Source organism: Podarcis pityusensis (genome assembly GCF_964106645.2).
Source record: "Podarcis pityusensis genome assembly, chromosome: 5".
In the NCBI taxonomy this organism is placed as follows: Eukaryota; Metazoa; Chordata; class Lepidosauria; order Squamata; family Lacertidae; genus Podarcis; species Podarcis pityusensis.
Window position 1 is genome coordinate 56,660,624 of NC_138032.1, and position 19,215 is coordinate 56,679,838.

A 19,215-nucleotide genomic window follows, 5' to 3' on the forward strand; every position below is an offset into this window, starting at 1 on the left:
CAATTCAAGCACTCAGTTTTCCTTGCCCTGTACCACTTCAGAGAAGGCAGGTGGGAAAATGCCATGAGTGAAATGCTCCCTTCCTATTAAAAAATCAGCATTATTGGAGGAAAGCTTTTAGTCTGACCTTCTTAATACAGTGGTACCTCGGGTTACAGACGGTTCAGGTTACAGACTCCGCTAACCCAGAAATAGTACCTCGGGTTAATAACTTTGCTTCAGGATGAGAACAGAAATCGCACGACAGCAGCATCAGGAGGCCCCATTAGCTAAAGTGGTACCTCAGGTTAAGAACAGTTTCAGGTTAAGAACGGACCAGAACGAATTAAGTTCTTAACCCAAGGTACCACTGTAGTCAAATGCTTTCCATACATGGATATTTTTTAATCCCCTACCAATACCCTGATGTGGTTCAATCCAAAGAAGGTTGCAGTACACAATGTAGTCTGGCTTGTACATGTCCAATGGGGACAATAAATTTCCTTAATAAATTTGTTCTTGATCATTGCATATTTCAGAAGTAAATTAATCCAGATGTTGAAATGAAAGAGAAAGAGAGTAAAGGACGTAACATTAAGAAGGATCTTGTTGAAGCCAGGTTAATAACAATCATAATTTGATCTAAGGAAATATCTAGGTGGCAATGGGGAGCTACAGCAGACATAGGAGCTGTAGAGTATTCCAGGAAGGGCAGGTACAGTGGTATCTTGGTTCTCAAACTTAATCCAGAAGTCTGTTCCAAAATCAAAGCGTTCCAAAACCAAGGCCCACTTTCCCATAGAAAGTAATGCAAAATGGATTAATCCATTACAGACTTTTTAAAAACAACACCTAAAACAGCAATTTAACATGAATTTTACTATCTAATGAGACCATTGATCCATAAAATGAAAGCAATAAACAATGTACTGCAGTCACACAATCAATCAATCAGTAGCTGAACAGGGTCCACACAGTCACAAAAACAAAACAAAAAAGAGCCGCAAAAACATAAAAGCAAAATAAATAGCAAAACCAGACAGACCTCAGCGTTACACTCAAAACGGAAGTGTCGCACTCAAATTGGAAGTGTAACACTTAAAACGGAGCACATTCGACTTCCGAAAGAACTTCGCAAAACAGAACACTTCTGTGATTGCAGTGTTTGGGTTCCAAGTTGAGAACCAAGGTACCACGGTATCATTTTTTTTCCAGGACACATGCTAACATATTGTGGAAAGCCAACAATATGGAGTGCAACAGTATTTTGTTGTCCAAGGGTTTGAGGAATGGAAACATGTCAATATATGCTGCAGGGATTGGATGCATTGAAACCGACACAATCTCAAAAAACAAAGGCATCCAGGAATTCCAAAAAAACAACCAACTCAGGGAGAGCTGTCTAAAGGTGGCAGTATGAAGCTCAGCAACTAGGATGCATAAGGCTTAACTATAGGCTACATTGAAACCAAACATCAACCTTCATTGCAAATAAAAAATACTGTAGCTTAGGGGGAGGATTCTTTTGAGTAGAGAAGCAGCTGAAAAGTGGGTGCCTATCCCATTCAATGCCCATTGCTTTTCTGCTCAATATTGACTCCTTCCAACACCTCACCCTGTTCCGTCACCGCCAGTAAGATTCAATATGCAGTGTATTTTGACCGGCGATAAAGGAAAACAAATATTTTCTCACTCTTCCAAAAATAATAAAAACATAATTCTAGGCCTTATACTTGTTTAACACCTGAGATACTATGCCTAATGGACAAACCTTCATTTGAGCTAAAGCTGAACAAGACTTACAGCACAGTTCTGTGCATGTTTACATGACCTCTTCTGTAACATTTGAATGACGTTCACATGTCTTAAAAAACACATCAGCATCATAAACGAGGGTTTGAAGATGACCTCAAAAAACTAGCAGTGCTATGCTCAGTTAGGAAACCAAATACTGCTTTTAACAAAAGAGCAAAATCCTAAAAAAAAAAAAAAATATGCAGGTCAGTTTTTCTCTTTATGTCTCCAGATTACTTTTCAGTGTGCAAACAGCAGATGTGAAAAGCTACTTATGCTTCTGGCCTTTTAAAGACTTTAGTTTGTGGAATAAATTAAACCTGTAAAATACTGTTGCACACCACCCCAATCTCAGAGCAGTGTGAAATTACAGGGGTTCCATGCACTTACCCAGGGTTCCTGTTTTTTTTTTTTGAATGAGGCACAGCAGAGACTGCAGTGTCTTTAGGATATATGGTTTACTTACATAAATGTACAATCTGAGCTGATGATGAACACGTTCACAGAATTAACACCCAGAGGGGGCCTTGCTTCCCTCATAGCAGCAGCCTTAGATTCAAACAAATCAAATCTGGCTTTCTCTGGCTTCCCAATTAGGTTTTCTCCTAGCTTCTAGTTCACATCACTCAACTCAACTCTCAACTCTGACCATTTAAGAGAGGGGGCCTCACCCATTTGCTGTCTCACACAGATTCCTTTCCTTTGTTCTCTTAATGGCCCGTTACCTAGAGCCTAGGCTGTCACTACACCAGGAAGTTAGCCTGGCTCATATTTTAACACTGGCAGGTTCCAGGGGTTAGATGGGTGTCAGCATTGTTCTGAACCACAGGCCCAAAGGAGGTCTTTTGGGAGTATTTGAGTACAGGGATACCAAAGAAGGATGTCAAAAACATCAGAGTGATCAGCAGGGGTACCAACTTGAATAAAATATTGAGGGGCCCAGGTAAGCCCTGCCCCACATAATCACATGATGTGGCATGCACGCACCATTTGAATGGCAATGCCCATCAACTTGGGCAAGGGGCAACGCCCTCAAATATTTTATTGGGGGGGTGAAGTGACCATGGCCCCTAGAAGTTGACTCCTATGGTGATCAATTCTAGTTCTTTATTAAAGAAAGGTAGACTTGCAGCAAATCATCCTGCCAGGTCTCTTGGCCTTTGGAGTGGACATCATAGCAAGGAGATGGCTTGTCTGCACCCAAGCCAACGTTCACACATTCTTTATACACAAAGCAGCATACACCACTTTGGCCAGAACTTCCCATCATTCCACCTGACCAGATGAGGCCATAGATGGTAAATACCCAAATCTTATCAGTAGTTCCGCTTTCAGGGCTTAGAGCCCAGCACCCCAAGCCCCAAGATAAGGATAACATCAAAGCAAGCCAATTAGCCTATATCAAAGCAAATGAATTTTAAACTTATATGACCTCATTGCTGCAACAAGTGCCAGTTAATTGTAGGGTTATCTTGACTGCTAAGATTGTGTTTGCAGAGCTTCCAGAACAGCTCTCCTTTGGTTCAGCACACAGCATACAGCTTACTACCCCTCAACTCATAATAATACACTTAATTATTACAAGTAGCAGCACTCAGCTTGAGAGTAACCTAGTATAGGGTTGGGTTTGTGGTTGTTTTTTTTTGCATTTTTTAAACACACGGTCAGACATAATTTTACTTGTTAAACCTACTCTGCATAAAGTTATTGGCATTATATTTTCATTATTCAATTCCAGTTTTTGGATTAACTGCTTACCAAGATCATAACAGAAAGTTGGTAGCAACTGGAATAGTTATAGTAGATGAATTAGAATTATTTTCAGTAAGGGCTTGTGCAGTTATTTTATAAACCACCTTGGGTTTCCACAGGCGTTAAGCAAGTGAAACCAGCAGCACCCTGTTTTAGTCTTATTTCCATCCCTAAGAGGAACACACTTCTTCCAGCCAGCCTAGAACAGGAGCCACGTAGGTTTGAGCTTCTCAGGAGGAAAAGCTTCAGCAGTGGGGAATGGATAAAGAGGCCTCTCCTCCACTCACCCCACCTGAGGCTTTCTCCTGTTGTGTTATATAACACCAAGTGTTAACTAAGTAATCCACTGAATATGTAAAAATCACTCCCTTGTTTTTGGTTGTCCATGTGTCACTTCCAAACTGATAGCTACTCACTCACCTGAGTTCACTGTTAGAGGGGAGGGTGTGATATTCCAGCAATAAAACTGCTAGCACATTTGCAAAGCTAAACAGGGTCCAATATGATTTCACCCTGACCTATGAGCTGTTTTTTTTTTAGTTTGTGGGAAATCAAGTTTCAAAAAAGCTACAAAAACAACCACACTTTTCTTCTCTACTTCATTGCCAGGTCATACCCTTCTGCAAGGTATGTGCTTTTCAAAATATTCCATAGAACTTAGTGAAGAACAAGCTGTCTTTCTTAAAATAAGCTTATTTGCATACTCAAATATAGACACTAAAGTTGCAAAGATTTATGCGGCTGCATTGCTTAAGCACACACCTAGTTTGAGTTCTATGACACATGCTGTAAGCCAAGCACCCTAGATTGCCTGTGGTGCAAGGCTGGGAGATAAGCACAGGACTTGCAAAAATTATATTGTTGGTGGAGCAAGCATATTTCCAAAAAAAATATGATTCTTTTCAACGTGAGAGAAGCTTATCTATGAATTGGGACTATTCATTTCATCAGCACACAGATTGATCTAATAATGTATTTTTTTTGCTGTACGATACTTATTTAATATGAAAGTCTGTACAGTTAGAAGTAGATTTTGGCTATATCACAATGAGTCACACTAGTTTAAAGATGCCTGATATTCTTTATCAAATGTCACACTTTTCCCCAGCTGGCAAATGCATTATTTTCAAGAAAGAAAGGAGGGGAAGGGGAGAGACACTTGTATGCTGAAAGCCTATTGAATTGAATCATTCGCAAGAGACAGGAAACATGTATTACTTCTGCCTTTCTACAAATGGCTAAGTGTACATTGGTGAGAAATTTTAAAATTCTCTGCTTTTTGCAAATGCAAGGAAAAGGACCTGCTGACACCCGAAAAATGTGTCTATTGGCAATTCTTGCTTTCTGGTCACTGTGAAAACACATTTTTATTCTTTGTTTTCCTCCTATTTGTTTTGTACTTTTGAACAAGCCAAGACAAGATAAATACCTTATGAAGCTTGTGCATACAATAGGTGTAATCTGTTCCTGTGGTATCTAGTCAACAGACTTAATACTTGAGTATATTCATCCTTGAAGTCTCCCCCATGAATGCTTCTACGTAAATTACACAGCTAATCCTTGTGTCAGTCCATTTGGCTTAAAGTTTGATGGATGTGCAGTGTTGATAAGTGTGCCAGGTGTTCCTAAACAAACATGTTTATGGATACCCCTCCCTTCCTATAAAAGCTGAACTTCCTCAAAGTTCAACCTCTCTGCGGCTCAGCTTAAAACTAGTTAATCAATAGAAGGAATCAATTGCACTTCCCTATCTTAGTGATATGGACAGTTTCATGGAATTGAAAGGCTATATTATGATTAAGGTCATCTAATACAAACACCTGCACTGAGGCAGGATCCTCCCTATCCAATGTCCATCACCAGTTGGCTGATAACCTCAAGCTTATACTGTTCTATGAACAAAGGAAATAAGCAAGTACAACCTAACACAAGTTGTCTGAAGGACAGCTGTGTTTAGGACACCACATCAAGATCAACTGTTCAGATCAAAAGCAGGTACTTTGCAGATCTGAGGACGCTATATAATATCACTAGGAGTAACTTTAGTCCTTGAACCTGAGTAAACTACTTTCACATTTTTGTCTATAAATTGAAGCAGGTGTTTGAGCATCTTTTCCTATAGGTGGGAATATGCATGTGCTATCCTCACTTCCAGGGTTCCTGTGTCTTCTTATGGAGTAGATATATGAATCCCTGTTTCAGGTGTCACTGTCAACACTGGAGACCTGGCCCTTTCCCAAAGGCGGCAATACTGGGCAAATACCAGAGCCCTGGGGCCCACTGAGGAGGAAGCTGAACAAAACAATGGTGTCATATAATCCTGTTTCTCAATTAATCTTAATTATTTGCTATTAATCGTATTGTTGTAAGCACTGTTAGGATGACAATACATGCTTGTGATTATGTATGGGTGAACTGGGCAGTCTAATCTCTGTTAGTGGTTGTAAGTACATTTCCCAAATTACATTCTGCATTAAACGCATAGTGTAACAGTGTGCACTTGTATGGATAACAAAAGAAATTGTTTGCAGCACATTGTTCCTAAGCAGCACTTGGATGGAGAATGGTGAAGTCATCATTTAGACACACCATGTGGACAGGTAATTCTGGGCTGCATTTTTGCATGTTCTACCCTGGCTGGTTAAGGTGTCTTCTGATGGTCTATTGCGTGAAGAGTCCCCAAATTCTGAAGCTGGCCCTATATGAAGAGCAGTACTGGAACAGAAGCTTTGGAGTTGTACTGGAGGAGACCTACCAGAGGACCAAGGAAGCAGGTATACAACAAGGTAGCACAGAAGGTGTGATGAGCAAGAGATAGCTCATAATCATTGGTAGCAACAATCCATTTTGTACAGTAGTGAAAAACATGTTACTACTGCTACCACCATCACCACCTAGGGAGGTATAGCAGGTACTGTAAAGAATATGGCTCTGTCAATGTCTAACCGATGATGCAGACAGAAAAGCAGAACAGAGAAATACAGATGGCATAGCACAGTAACAGTAACCCAAACAAGGCTTCCCATCCGTATATTAAAGAAAAGGCTTGGTTGCTCACATTGTGGCAGGATGGTGTCATACTGTGGTGTGTTTACACTAGTGGGCCAAGGTATTTTGGGGTCTGAAGTGGAGCCCAAAGTTGCCCCCTCCCCACAAGCAAGGGTCAACATTTCAACATTTTAGATATCAATTCTTGATTTCTTTTATCACCCCCTCATGGTGTCACCTGAAGCAGGTTGTTCTTCACCATGCTGCATACCAGGAACAGCCTGACTAGATGATCCACTGGGGACCTTCTTACCCATAGGCTTTTAAAAATATGTTCGGTTAAACATAGGCCCCCTCCAGTCAGCTAACGAAGGCTGCCTTCTTTCGGTGCACCCGTTCACTTGTGATTTGTGAAAATATTGTTAAATAACCTTTTATGTCCTATGAGTGATTACTTGTTTGCTGTAGACTTTTTGCTGTTTCATTTAAGCTTTTTGATCAGGCCCACACTATTGTCTGCTGATTAGCAACCATGCTTCCTGTGTACAAGTGATCATGAAACTGCAGAGTTTGCAGCATTCTCGGCCTCTTCTATTTCAGGCTCAGGTCTGTACGGTTCATGTATCATTCTATAAATAGAAACGAAATCATGGAAATCAGGACTGTTTGGTTAATTCTGTACAGCTGATATTTTTACAGCACCAGGAGCAGAGTTGCTGTGATGCAATGGCCATAGTGGGGATCCTAATTTCAGATCCCTCTTAACCACACAGTTCACTTTGAGAAGTCACAATCTTTGGGTCCTATTATGTCTGATATGTAAAGCCCTGTTCCAGGCTCCTTGGATTCCAATGCGATATATAAATAGGTAACATTTCCAGGCACAATAGTTTAAGGAAATTAACAAGGTAGCAGCATCCAAATGGTCGGAACAATATTACCAAGGAATTAAGAATGTAAATTTGGCTGGCTAAAGTAGGACATTAGACAGCTTCTGAGAAAACAAAGGTTTGGTATAAAATAAGATCTCTGCAAACAATTCTAAAATGTGTGTGGGTTTTTTTAAAGTAATGGTGATGAAGATAATTATCAGCATTAGCTTAAAATAGTGCTTACTAATAGTGCATGTCCCTCACATGCTCAAATCTTCATTCCTTTTCTTTCAAGCATTATCACACATTAAACTAGCTCTCCCATAAATCGGTCCATAATGTGAATGAGCAACCTATATCGGTGAGTACAGCATAATTCACTTTTCCACTTTCTATCTCCCATTTGCAATAGCCACACATAACACAAATGGTGCAAGAGTGGGTCAACTGAGCATTTTAGTGATTTGCATAAAAATTGCAGAAGACTGCATTTCTATACAGATTTATCCGGGAATATATGTCGTTGAACACAGTGGGACTAATTTGAGTAAGCATTAGGACTGGACAGTGGTAAGGTCCTTTAAACCAATTATAATAATAACAGCAACTTTTGGATTAAGAGCAGAGGAAATCTGACAGCATAAATGTAGTGGACAAAGTTTATTACATTTGTTATCATTATCAAGAAACACAAATGACTGAACAGTTTCTGGGTGTGTTCTTTGTTTCATGTATTGTTTATTTCACTAATACACTGTCCTTTTGAAAATATTGGGTGTGTGTTTGTTTGTGCATGGAAAAGCCCACTTCCCCATCCCAGATAGCAATTCTCAGAGTGGCAAAGAAGAAAGATCTCTTTCATGGCAAGCCTGAAGGCCAATTCTGACTTTCCATTAGCAAACTGTTTGGAATAGGTGCTGCTTGCTTCCTGCTTGGGAACTATGCAGTGGAACAATTTAAGGGTGTCTAAAGCAGTGTTCATGGGAATGTGGCTAAACAACTTGCCCTTTATAACATACAATGTGTATACCATCAGTATTATTATGGGGAAAACTTTAATGCTATCTCTTCTGCCATGTGCAAGGCATAGGTGGGCAGCAGACATGGGTATCAGTGGCGTAGCGTGGGGGTGCCAAGGGTGCCGGCCGCACCGGGCGCAACATTGGGGGGGGCGCGAGTCCAGAGGGAAGGGACAAGTTCCTTCCTCCGCCGGGCTCCCCGCCGCTACCGCCAGCCTTACGCCCTAGCGCGTGCGCGCTCCCCGCCGCCGCTGCGACTGCGCTCCACTCACTGCTCGCAGGAGGAGCAGCCGCTGCAGCAGCGCTGACGCTGCCACCGACGCCTGGCCGGGCACGGGCAGCCTCCGCACCCCGCCGCCGCCGCCATCCCCTCGGCCCAGCCACAGGCGGCGGCTGCTTCTGCTGACTGGGAGGGAGGAGAGCTCCGAGGGGCCTCGCCGCGCCTTGCGCTCCCCAAAACCCTCCGAGAGGAAGCCGGTGGGCGGGCGAGGGTCTCCCGGCAGAAGGGGGCGCCGCTGGCTCCGGCTCTCAGCGCAAGTCTCAACCGCGGGGGGGGGGGGCGAGGACGGAGCACGGCTGGAAGCCCCTGGACCCGGCCGGGAGGAGGAGAGGCGCTCGCCAAGCCCGGATCTGGAGCTCCACCTACAGCCCAAGGAGAGGAGGGGGCGGGGAGGCACCTGAGGGGAGGGGGCTTCAGCTGCCTCGGCCCGCGGGGGCTCCGCAAATAATAAATTTAATACATTCCTGCTGAGCCTTTGGGGGGGGTCCTTGGCTCCTTCGCTCGCCCCCAGCCCCAGTGGCGTAGCGTGGGGGGGTGCAGGGGGGCCGGGCGCAACACCTGGGGGGGCGCTCGCACTCGAGTGCTAAAATCCACGGGTTAGGGGGCGCAAATTACTTGCCTTGCCCCGGGTGCTGACAACCCACGCTACGCCACTGATGGGTATTTTAACACCTGTTATGCCATTTTTCTCTGCACACATGAGATATTGGCTCAAGTGCCTGACAAATTTAGTAAAATATATTTGAATAGGATGGAAGTGAGAGAACTCAAAACAAAACAAAAATTTATTAGAAACAAGGTTTTATTTAGCCAGTGGTACTGGATTAATGCAGGCAACATGGGAAATGAAGATTATTACACTACCTTTTGTACTAAGCCATAGCCAATGTCACCTCTTACTTCTTACTCTTACTTCAGACTTACTTCTTTTAAAGCAAGGAACAGATACCCTATGAAGGTTATTGAGGAAGCTGCGGTACCGCATATGCTAAAACCCACTGCAGTGGTCTCCATATATTGTTTACTTACAAATACCAACGGCCCCAGCCAGCATGGCCAATGGTCAAGAATGATAAGAATTGTAGCCCAACAAATTTTAGAGAGCACAACATTGACTATGCCCATTCTCTATAATATGGTAAATCACATTGAGCAGCAGGATCCTATTTTACAGACCAAATTGTTTCTGTTACCCTTGCTAACCGAAATAGTTTGCATTTCTTTCTTTCTTTCCTTTTTTAATTGAAAAAAACATCTGTTTTACAAATATCATATAGTGAATAAATAGTAATTTAACCATCTAACAGTAAGTGATTCATAGCAGCTTCCTTTGAATGTCTTCTATCCCACACATGAGGTTTATTTACTGTAATGTAATGTAATGTAATACATCTTGAGGGAATGTTGTAAGCAGATATTAGCAATTAACTCATTAATCTAAAAATCACAATTCTTGCAATTAATAGAGCACCGCACAGTCACTCTAATTACAAACTCTGCACAAAAGGCCAGTCTCATAGGGAACACAGAGTTGCCTAATTAGCCAGGAATTCAAAGACAGAAAATTGAGATGTTGGGGTCAAACAGCAAAAGATGTGAATACATGGTAAGTGAGGTTGGTGGCTGGGCTGGGAGGAATAATCAGTCCACCACCTCTTCCTATAATTATATCTGCTGCACCAACATCCCTTGTTGAATTTATTTTTGTGTTGGGTTGGTGCTGTTTGTCCTGCACCTACGATTTGTGTTCCCTATAGATATGCCCGGAGATTTGGATCTGTTAACAAACACACCTCCTGCAAAGGAAGGCTAAAAACATGCACAAACAACTGTGCACATTGTTTGTTTGCTTGTTTTATTGTGGAAGTGCTTTTCAAATATCTACATGCAATGGACCTGCAAGCAAGCACAAGAGCCATAGCAGGAAATGAAACATGAGTTCCATAAGTTGCCAGGGCAATGTGCTATTTGAGAAATAATAAGAGCACATACCTTTTGTTGGCTATCCAGGAATCATGAAAGGATGGTAATTTTTATGCTAATTCTAGTGCAAGATAACCTCCGTTTCTCCCCCCACATTTCCCGAACAGGCTCACTTATGTCTTAGTACTATTATCAGTGCCTATTTTCTTGTTCTCTCACTTCACCAGTGTGGTGTAGTGGTTAAGAGCGGTAGACTTGTAATCTGGTGAACTGGGTTCACGTCTTCACTTCTCCACATGCAGCTGCTGGGTGACCTTGGGCCAGTCACACTTCTCTGAAGTCTCTCAGCCTCACTCACCTCACAGAGTGTTTGTTGTGGGGGAGGAAGGAAAAGGAGATTGTTAGCCGCTTTGAGACGCCTTAGGGTAGTGATAAAGCGGGATATTAAATCCAAACTCCTCCTCCTCCTCCTCCTCCTCCTCCTCCTCCTCCTCCTCCTCCTTCAGATCTGTCTGAACAGCTGCCTAAAGCAGGTTGGTCCAAGGCATGGCCCAAGGGCAGCATGCATCCCTCAAGGCCTTTTTTTGGTGGCCTCTGACAGGGTCCTAGAGACCTCCCACCTCTATCCCCAAAGCTTAGTTAGCACTTGCCTGGATTTGGGAAGGAGAAGGGAGCGCTCGAGGACCTTGCCAGAGTCTTGTGCCTCCTTCCCAAAGCCCAGTGCTTACCTGAGGGCTGGGTGGGGGGCATCCTGGCATCCTCTTTTGGCCTCATTCCCCACCTCCACATCACACACACACACACACACACACACACACACATTTTTGACCCAAGGCAGTGAACAGCATATTAAAGCAATATATACAATAGAGTACTATAAAGTGCTATAAATCAATCAGCAAGCAAAATAAAATAGGAAAGGAAAATCACAACACAGGAGAGCCAAAGAAAAGCCTCCCCAAGCTAAAGGGTGAAAATGCACTCTCACTGAACCTATTTCCGAAATACTTAGGAGCTAAAACCTGAATGGGCAATGAGAAATCACAAAAATAAATAAAAAGCAGCGGCAGTGGGAAGCAAGCGCACCTCAACTAGCCGAAATAAGGGTGCTCTCACCACAGTGTATTCTAAGCCTGCTTGTTTCTACTACCAGCATCCCAGCTCATGCCACTGCACACCAACATCTCTGGATATGATAATACATTAACTTTCCCCTGCGCAAGGCTTTAATGGACAACTTTTTAGAATTCAGCAGGCTTGGAAGAATCCTAATACTTTATCAAAATTTACCTAGCAATGTGTATATTGTACACATAGTTTCCTCCAGTTTCCAACTTGCATGTGTTAAATAACCTCGCAAACAGTGGAGACAAAAGCTTCATATTCCCCTCAGTCACAATTCACAAAGCTGAAGAGTGACCTCTCTGCCAAGCATGTGAATAATTCCTGAACGACAGCATTATCTGTTTTCTTTGATAACACACTACAACAGAGATGTTAAATGCATTTTTCTGTGGATTGATCCCCAAGTGCTGGTCTGTTTAAAGGGTCATAACAGCATAGGCAGAGAGGTATTTATAAGGATCCATGCCATGAAATCACACAGTAGGGATAAGGTGCAACAATAGTGTGTTGAGGATCTTGGTGATCAGCCTCTCCTATATGCCTAAGTGCCTTTCAGCATTACAGCACTTCCATGGAATGAACCCATGAAAAAAATGGATCACGTGCTACTACTGTTAACACATACTTGCAGAGAATAAAGGTTGGCACACACTATTCAATACAAAGTACTACAGGAAAATTTAAGATGTTGAAAGGGACACATTGGCCATAGCTAGCGAGTCTTTGACCCAGGTGGAAGAAAACCTAGTTGAATATTTTCACATGTGCCCATGCATGCACTCTCTCTCACAAAAAGGAAGCATACCATTTAAAAAGTGTTTAAAAATATTTACTCTTCCACACCACAGCTGGCTTATTGTTTCTCAGGAGTCAGCAGTGTAGGTCTGATGTATTTTTTTAATAACCAAGTTTGCGAGACAAGATAATAAACAAGTTATTATTAATAGCTCTCTCACAATAACTGGCTGATTCTGAGAAAAGAGTTTCATAAACCAAACCTTTGTTCCTCAAACTTGTGTGAATGTGCTATAATTTGTCATGTGTCCACATGGAATGTCAGGAGAGACTGGATGAAACTACTAGGAATCAGCTAACTCATTTGACAGCTTAAAGCTTAGCTATTACCCCATTACACTGATATCAGAAATCCTAATTTCACCTGAATTTACATTGATAGTCATAGTCACCTTTTTGTGCTGAACATTTTGGAAATGAATGATGTGGAAATGATTAAAAAATTCGCCACAGGTTAAAATCTTTCTGCTGTGGAATACTCAACTGTAAATATAAAATATGCATCTTGCTGAATTCCCAGGGCGTTCCCTCTATTGCATGCATCTCACAGTCACATGAAGACTGTTCTGACATTACAAAGATGTGCCTCTACCATCATTTTCTGGTCTTCCTCACACATGTTTTTATGCAATTTCACCAGGGAGATGGCAAAGCAGCTTTGGGGTGCTTCTACACGGAAACTGATTTTGGACATCATGCTGGTGTTCACATGACGTCATGCTCATCAAAATGCTTTCCCTTATTACTTTCCATATATTGACCATTTCGATGGAAACCCTGATAAAAAACCTGCATAAACAATAATTTCAGATTAAATGGGGTAAGGAATATAACATGGCATGTGGAGGAGGAGGAGGATGCCAGGAGGACGTTGCAAAAAAATGCATGTATGGAAGTCCCCCAAACCCTACTGTTGGTTGTTTAGTCGTTTAGTTGTGTCCAACTCTTCGTGACCCCATGGACCAGAGCACGCCAGGCACTTCTGTCTTCCACTGCCTCCCGCAGCTTGGCCAAACTCATACTGGTAGCTTCAAGAACACTATCCAACCATCTCGTCCTCTTTCGTCCCCTTCTCCTTGTGCCCTCCATCTTTCCCAACATCAGGGTCTTTTCCAGGGAGTCTTCTCTTCTCATGAGGTGGCCAAAGTATTGGAGTCTCAGCTTCACGATCTGTCCTTCCAGTGAGCACTCAGGGCTGATTTCCTTCAGAATGGATAGGTTTGATCTTCTTGCAGTCCATGGGACTCTCAAGAGTCTCCTCCAGCACCAGAATTCAAAAGCATCAATTCTTCGGCGATCAGCCTTCTTTATGGTCCAGCTCTCGCTTCCACTTGGTAGCATCTACATATGGCATGGATGATGCCAGCATACCACATCATACTTTGAATAGGCTCAGAGTAGCTCCACAAAGAGAGACTTGGAGCCAATTCACTTTGAATTCATGGACAAAACATTCCAGAGTTTAAGAATGGGCAAATGTATGCCTGGTGCCATCAATTGCAAACGGCACCTCTGCACTGACATAGATTTGGTCTATGATGTTGATCCTGAGAAGGATCTGGCCCATGGAGCCAAAAAGGTTTCCCAGGCTGGAATCCCAGCCCTGAGCTAAATGCTCAGGGGGGGTGGAGGGGCTCTATATCTTTTCAGAGTACATTCTGTTTGTCAGTGTGATGTGAGTCTTGTGTGAATCTTGGTTCAATTGCCTTGATTTCCTGGCCCTCCAAATGGTCTGCTGCTTTTAAGTATGAGGGTTTGATTACCATTAAAACTTACTTAAGCACTTTGAGCTCTGCAAATGGAGAAAAATGCAAGCCAGCCATTTTTTCCCATGGGTTAATTATTAAGAACGCACTAGAAATTTTATGAAACTGTATGCTAGTCATGCTATACTAACTTTGCTCATTATTTTTTAAAAGATAACACAGTTTGGCCACTTGCTTCGTCCATAATGAGTGTATATACCAACTTGTTGTAAGTTACCCATAGTTGCATGACAAAAAGACAGGGAAGTTAACATACATCTTAAATTATATCCATTACTGTCATATTATTAACTTCATACATACGCTAAATTTTATCTGGATGAAGTATTGGAATAATAAGCTTTCAATATCTTTCATTCAGTAATTAATCTTCTCAGGAAGAAAATTTCATTTAAAGTGCTAGTAAAATATATGTAAAATATTAATCAGGGATGCAGTAAGCTAAGTGCAGATCACTGGAAGAAATCCAATGCAAATGAAATGTGAGCACCCACCAATATGCATTCCCTAGAGAAGGCTCTTATCCAGCCATTTAAAACCCGCCCCCCCCCAGGCAGGGCAAGATGCTTTATATCTATGAAGAGAAATCCTATTAAGGCTCCAGTATTTTTTTTTTAAGCATGCAAACACACATCCCTAGACTAGCAAAGAAATGGACATAAAAATAAAATTTGGGATATTGTACAAGTTTACACGAAGTGTGCTGTCTTAGGACAATATGATTTTCTTTAAATAAAAGTTGAGAAGAATAAAATGGGAGTTATTGGAATAGCAAAAACATAGTGTCTATGTACATAATGGTTTAAGTTAGATTAAAAACCATAACTTACATAGAAATATTCCATTTAGTACTGTGGCGGTTAAATATAGTTCCTATCTCGGTTAAACGGTTTTCTCCTTGTCTCGGTAAAGTATATTAAATATAATTTCCTGAAAAGTAACTGAGATTATTATATTGTTTGCAAACTGAGAGCATTTGTTTGGATTTTTAAAAGGAAGAAATATGAGCACTGGCACTAGCATAGCTCAGTATGATTTCTTTTTAAATTACTCTGTCATGATGCATAGTGAAAACTCTTATCTGCAATAACTCAAGAGATTTAGTGGACTCAACTAAAACCTTGCCTTGTACTTAAAGCCTTTGTACTACCTGAGAGCCAGTGCGGTGTAGTGGTTAAGAGCAGTAGTCTCGCAATCTGGTGAACCGGGTTCGCATCTCTGCTCCTCCACATTCAGCTGCTGGGTGACCTTGGGCTAGTCACACTTCTTTGAAGTCTCTCAGCCTCACTCACCTCACAGAGTGTTTGTTGTGGGGGAGGAAGGGAAAGGAGAATGTTAGCCGCTTTGAGACTCCTTAAAGGGAGTGAAAGGCGGGATATCAAATCCAAACTCTTCTTCTAGTATCAATTAGGCCAAAACAACAACACTGAAAAGCAATATATATGCACTAGCTTCTAGGTTAGAACAGCAGGTTGTTGTTCAGAAGACTGGGTCTGGTCTGGTGACAAGGCTGGGACAAAGCACCTTAATCTGTACAGAGAAATTTAAGGTTGGAGCAACAATGCAAATTGTAAAGGTAGATAAGGTAGAACAGGCATAAGCAAAGTCGGCCCTCCAGATGTTTTGGGACTACAACTCCAATCATCCCTAGCTAACAGGACCACTGGTCAGGGATGATGGGAATTGTAGTCCCAAAACAGCTGGGGGGCCAAGTTTGTCTATGCCTGAGATAGAAGCTGAGAGGGAAGCAGGTAATGGGACTGGGGTAGTCAAGGATCCAGGGAGGCTTGAAGGACTGGGGAGTAAAGGAGGATGGGTGAAGAGATACATAGGTGAAGAGATGATTACCATTTATGAGACGCACACACTGCAGTGTTGTACTAAGTTAACTAATAGAAAAGGGAAAATATATTCTAGAGGCAGCAAATGCCTTTAGAACACTGCCTATTACACTGAAAAGAATGGAGTAAAGCAAAACAAAACCCAACAACCAGTAAAGCTACTTGGCTCCAGAGATACAGGGGCTCAAGCAAGAGATCTCTTGGAAGGTCTATAGTATGAGACCACCCACAACTGGTGAACCCAACAGAGGGTCTTCCTAATCACAAGCCATGTCTGAAGACCCATATGAGTAATACTCATAATGCCAAATAAATCCAGTGGAAGTTGGGCTGAATATTAATACTAGCTTGGACCTCAGCCATACTAACAATGTCTGCATTAGGCAGAGTGCCCAGTACAACAAGAACCGGATAGTTTCCAGAGACTGAAGTTTAAGGTCTCATTAATTATCGGAAGTGGAACACTATTCTTCACAGTTCAAGCATAGTAACTATTCTTCATAATCCAGCACAATTTTTAATATATTATTCACAGTCCAGCACAATTTTAAATCCAAATATAGAGTTACAATAATTAATCCTTATGCTCTGCCTTGCACCAAAATACCTTATACCGGTACTTCTTCAGATTTTTGAAGTGGTCTGCAGAAACCTGCCTGAGCATACAGAAATCTCTGAACAACCCAGCTAGTTGCTTGAATGAGGAATTTTCATGGAATTGCTTATTGTTCATATTCTTTTCTTTAAGCAGTGAGAGAGAGCCATAAAAAGACCTCTCTTCTTATGCCAAAAGTGCTAAGTTAATTCAAGAGTCCTTGATTAATACCTTTATCAAAATATTTTCAAAGTCTACTGAATCACCCTATCAACAGGCTTTCTGACAGTCTCAAACAACTCTTAAAAGTTACTGTTTCCAGAGGGGTAGCTGTGTTGGTTTCTTGCAACAAAAACAACAGCAGAGAAGGCAGCAGCAGCAATGACAGTCCATGGCAGTCTCTTTTGGAAGAAGGCATTCCCCACACTTGGCCCTTCCCCTTCCCCTTCCCCACTTCCCACCTCACACCCTTTTATCTGTTCCTTCTCTATGTCAGTCTGTTTCCTGCTTCTCATCTCCCCACCTGCTGTTCCTAGGGCATTTTGCCTGGCTGGCTTCCCTCAGATGCCTCCTGGTTCCTCCTGGTTTTCAGAGTCCCCTTGGAGCTGTCTTTTCCTGCTTCCCCCTTTCACTGGCTACACCAGGGGTCTGCAAACTTTTTCAGCAGGGGGCCGGTCCACTGTCCCTCAGACCTTGTGGGGGGCCGGACTATATTTTGGAGGGGGGAAATGAACGAATTCCTATGCCCCACAAATAACCCAGAGATGCATTTTATATAAAAGCACACATTCTACTCATGTAAAAACACACTGATTCCCGGACCGCCCGCGGCGAAGGCGATTGGGCCGGGTCCTGCCCCCGGGTCTTAGTTTGCCTACCCATAGTCTACACCATGTCACAAATTGCTGGACACAGAACTCAGCTATAACTCTTAATTTCTGAGCCTGCAAATATCTCCAATATAAAATTATTTAATACATATATATTTCAGAATAGGATCCCTGCATATTCTTTCTTCGGTAGGTCAATTAAAAAGGGGGGGAAAGAACACAGAGTTGGAGAATGGATACAGAAAAACGGTGCCTCCTCTGATGCAAAAAGCCAAGGCTTCACAGCACTGTTTCATGATGAGGCTGGCTCTTGTGGTGGAAGAGAATTAAAGGCTTCTGCCTAATATGGTTGCATGGGGTTAAAATGTGAGGAGGAAAGAGGGTGCCCCTCAGAGCTTCATTAAGAATGTAGAGGACCCTCAAGGAATTAAAATATTAAGATGAGAACTGTCGCCTACTTTTGGAAATGTTTTCCTTTCGGGGAATATCTCCGAAACTGTTAATCAGCATAACAAGAGGAGGAAGAGACTCTTGACGATCAATTGCTCCTTGCAAGTGAAGTAGTTCAAAATAACTGTATATGTTTTGGGGGCTCCTCAGTGTAATTGCATGATACCAAAAGAGTCAAGTATATTTAAGAAATAGTCTTGCCTATTCAGTAGTATACAAAGCAATAAAGGCCTGTTGAGACAGATTAATCACTGATGTGGCACCAAGGAGTCTAATCCATCTTAAAAGTCTTTTATTACAACTATCCAGTCATGCAGCAGGAATTGTTGTTATTTAATACAAGAACCTTGTAACAAAACAGGAAATGCATTTTCATATTTCAGAAAATGTTAAAGTAGCAAGGCTACGCTGTCATCTCAAACATATTTCCAATGTACAATTTCAAAGCGCACAGGAAAGCAGAGGAGGCAGATGGAAACAATTCAAGTTTGGAGCAATTGTATCAGGAAATATGTCTAAAGTAGTAAACTAAGCTGTTATTTGCTTTGCTACCTCATACCTGAAGAGGAACTTTTGGCTTCTTATTTCAGCACCAGGCAAAATTGAATGTGGAACACGGGACCCCAAGAATGGTAATTTCTGGGGCAAAATTGCATGTTTTAGTCAGAGAACCAAAAAATCTCAGTTGGAAGTCAGCAAGATACACAGCAAGGTCAGGCCTTGGCTATATTATTGCAGTGGTTCCCAAGCTTTTTCACCCAAGGACCACTTGAAAATTGCTGGTGGCCCTGGCTATTGCAGCCTTTGTAATGAACTGTGCTAGAAGCTGTATTCTTACAGACACACCATAAAGCTCAAGGACCACTGGTGCTCTGTGGACCACAGTTTGGGAACCCAGTTATTGGGAATCCAATAATATTATTGTATATAATCCATATTAACTTTCATAGAAGTTTATTTTCTGACAATAGCCAGAAAGACTGGTGGCATTTTAGTCTGTGGGTTTTTAGTTTAGATAATGATGAGGAAGAGGGAGTGACAAGTATGTATGGTATAGAGAAGGGGTTGCTAACTTGTGGCCCTCCATGTTGCTGGACTCCAGCTCCCAAAGATCAGAGATGATAGTGGCCATGGTCCAGCAAATCTTGAAGGCAACTGTTTAATCACCCCTGGTGTAGAGAATGTAAATGGATGTAGAGTTTCCTC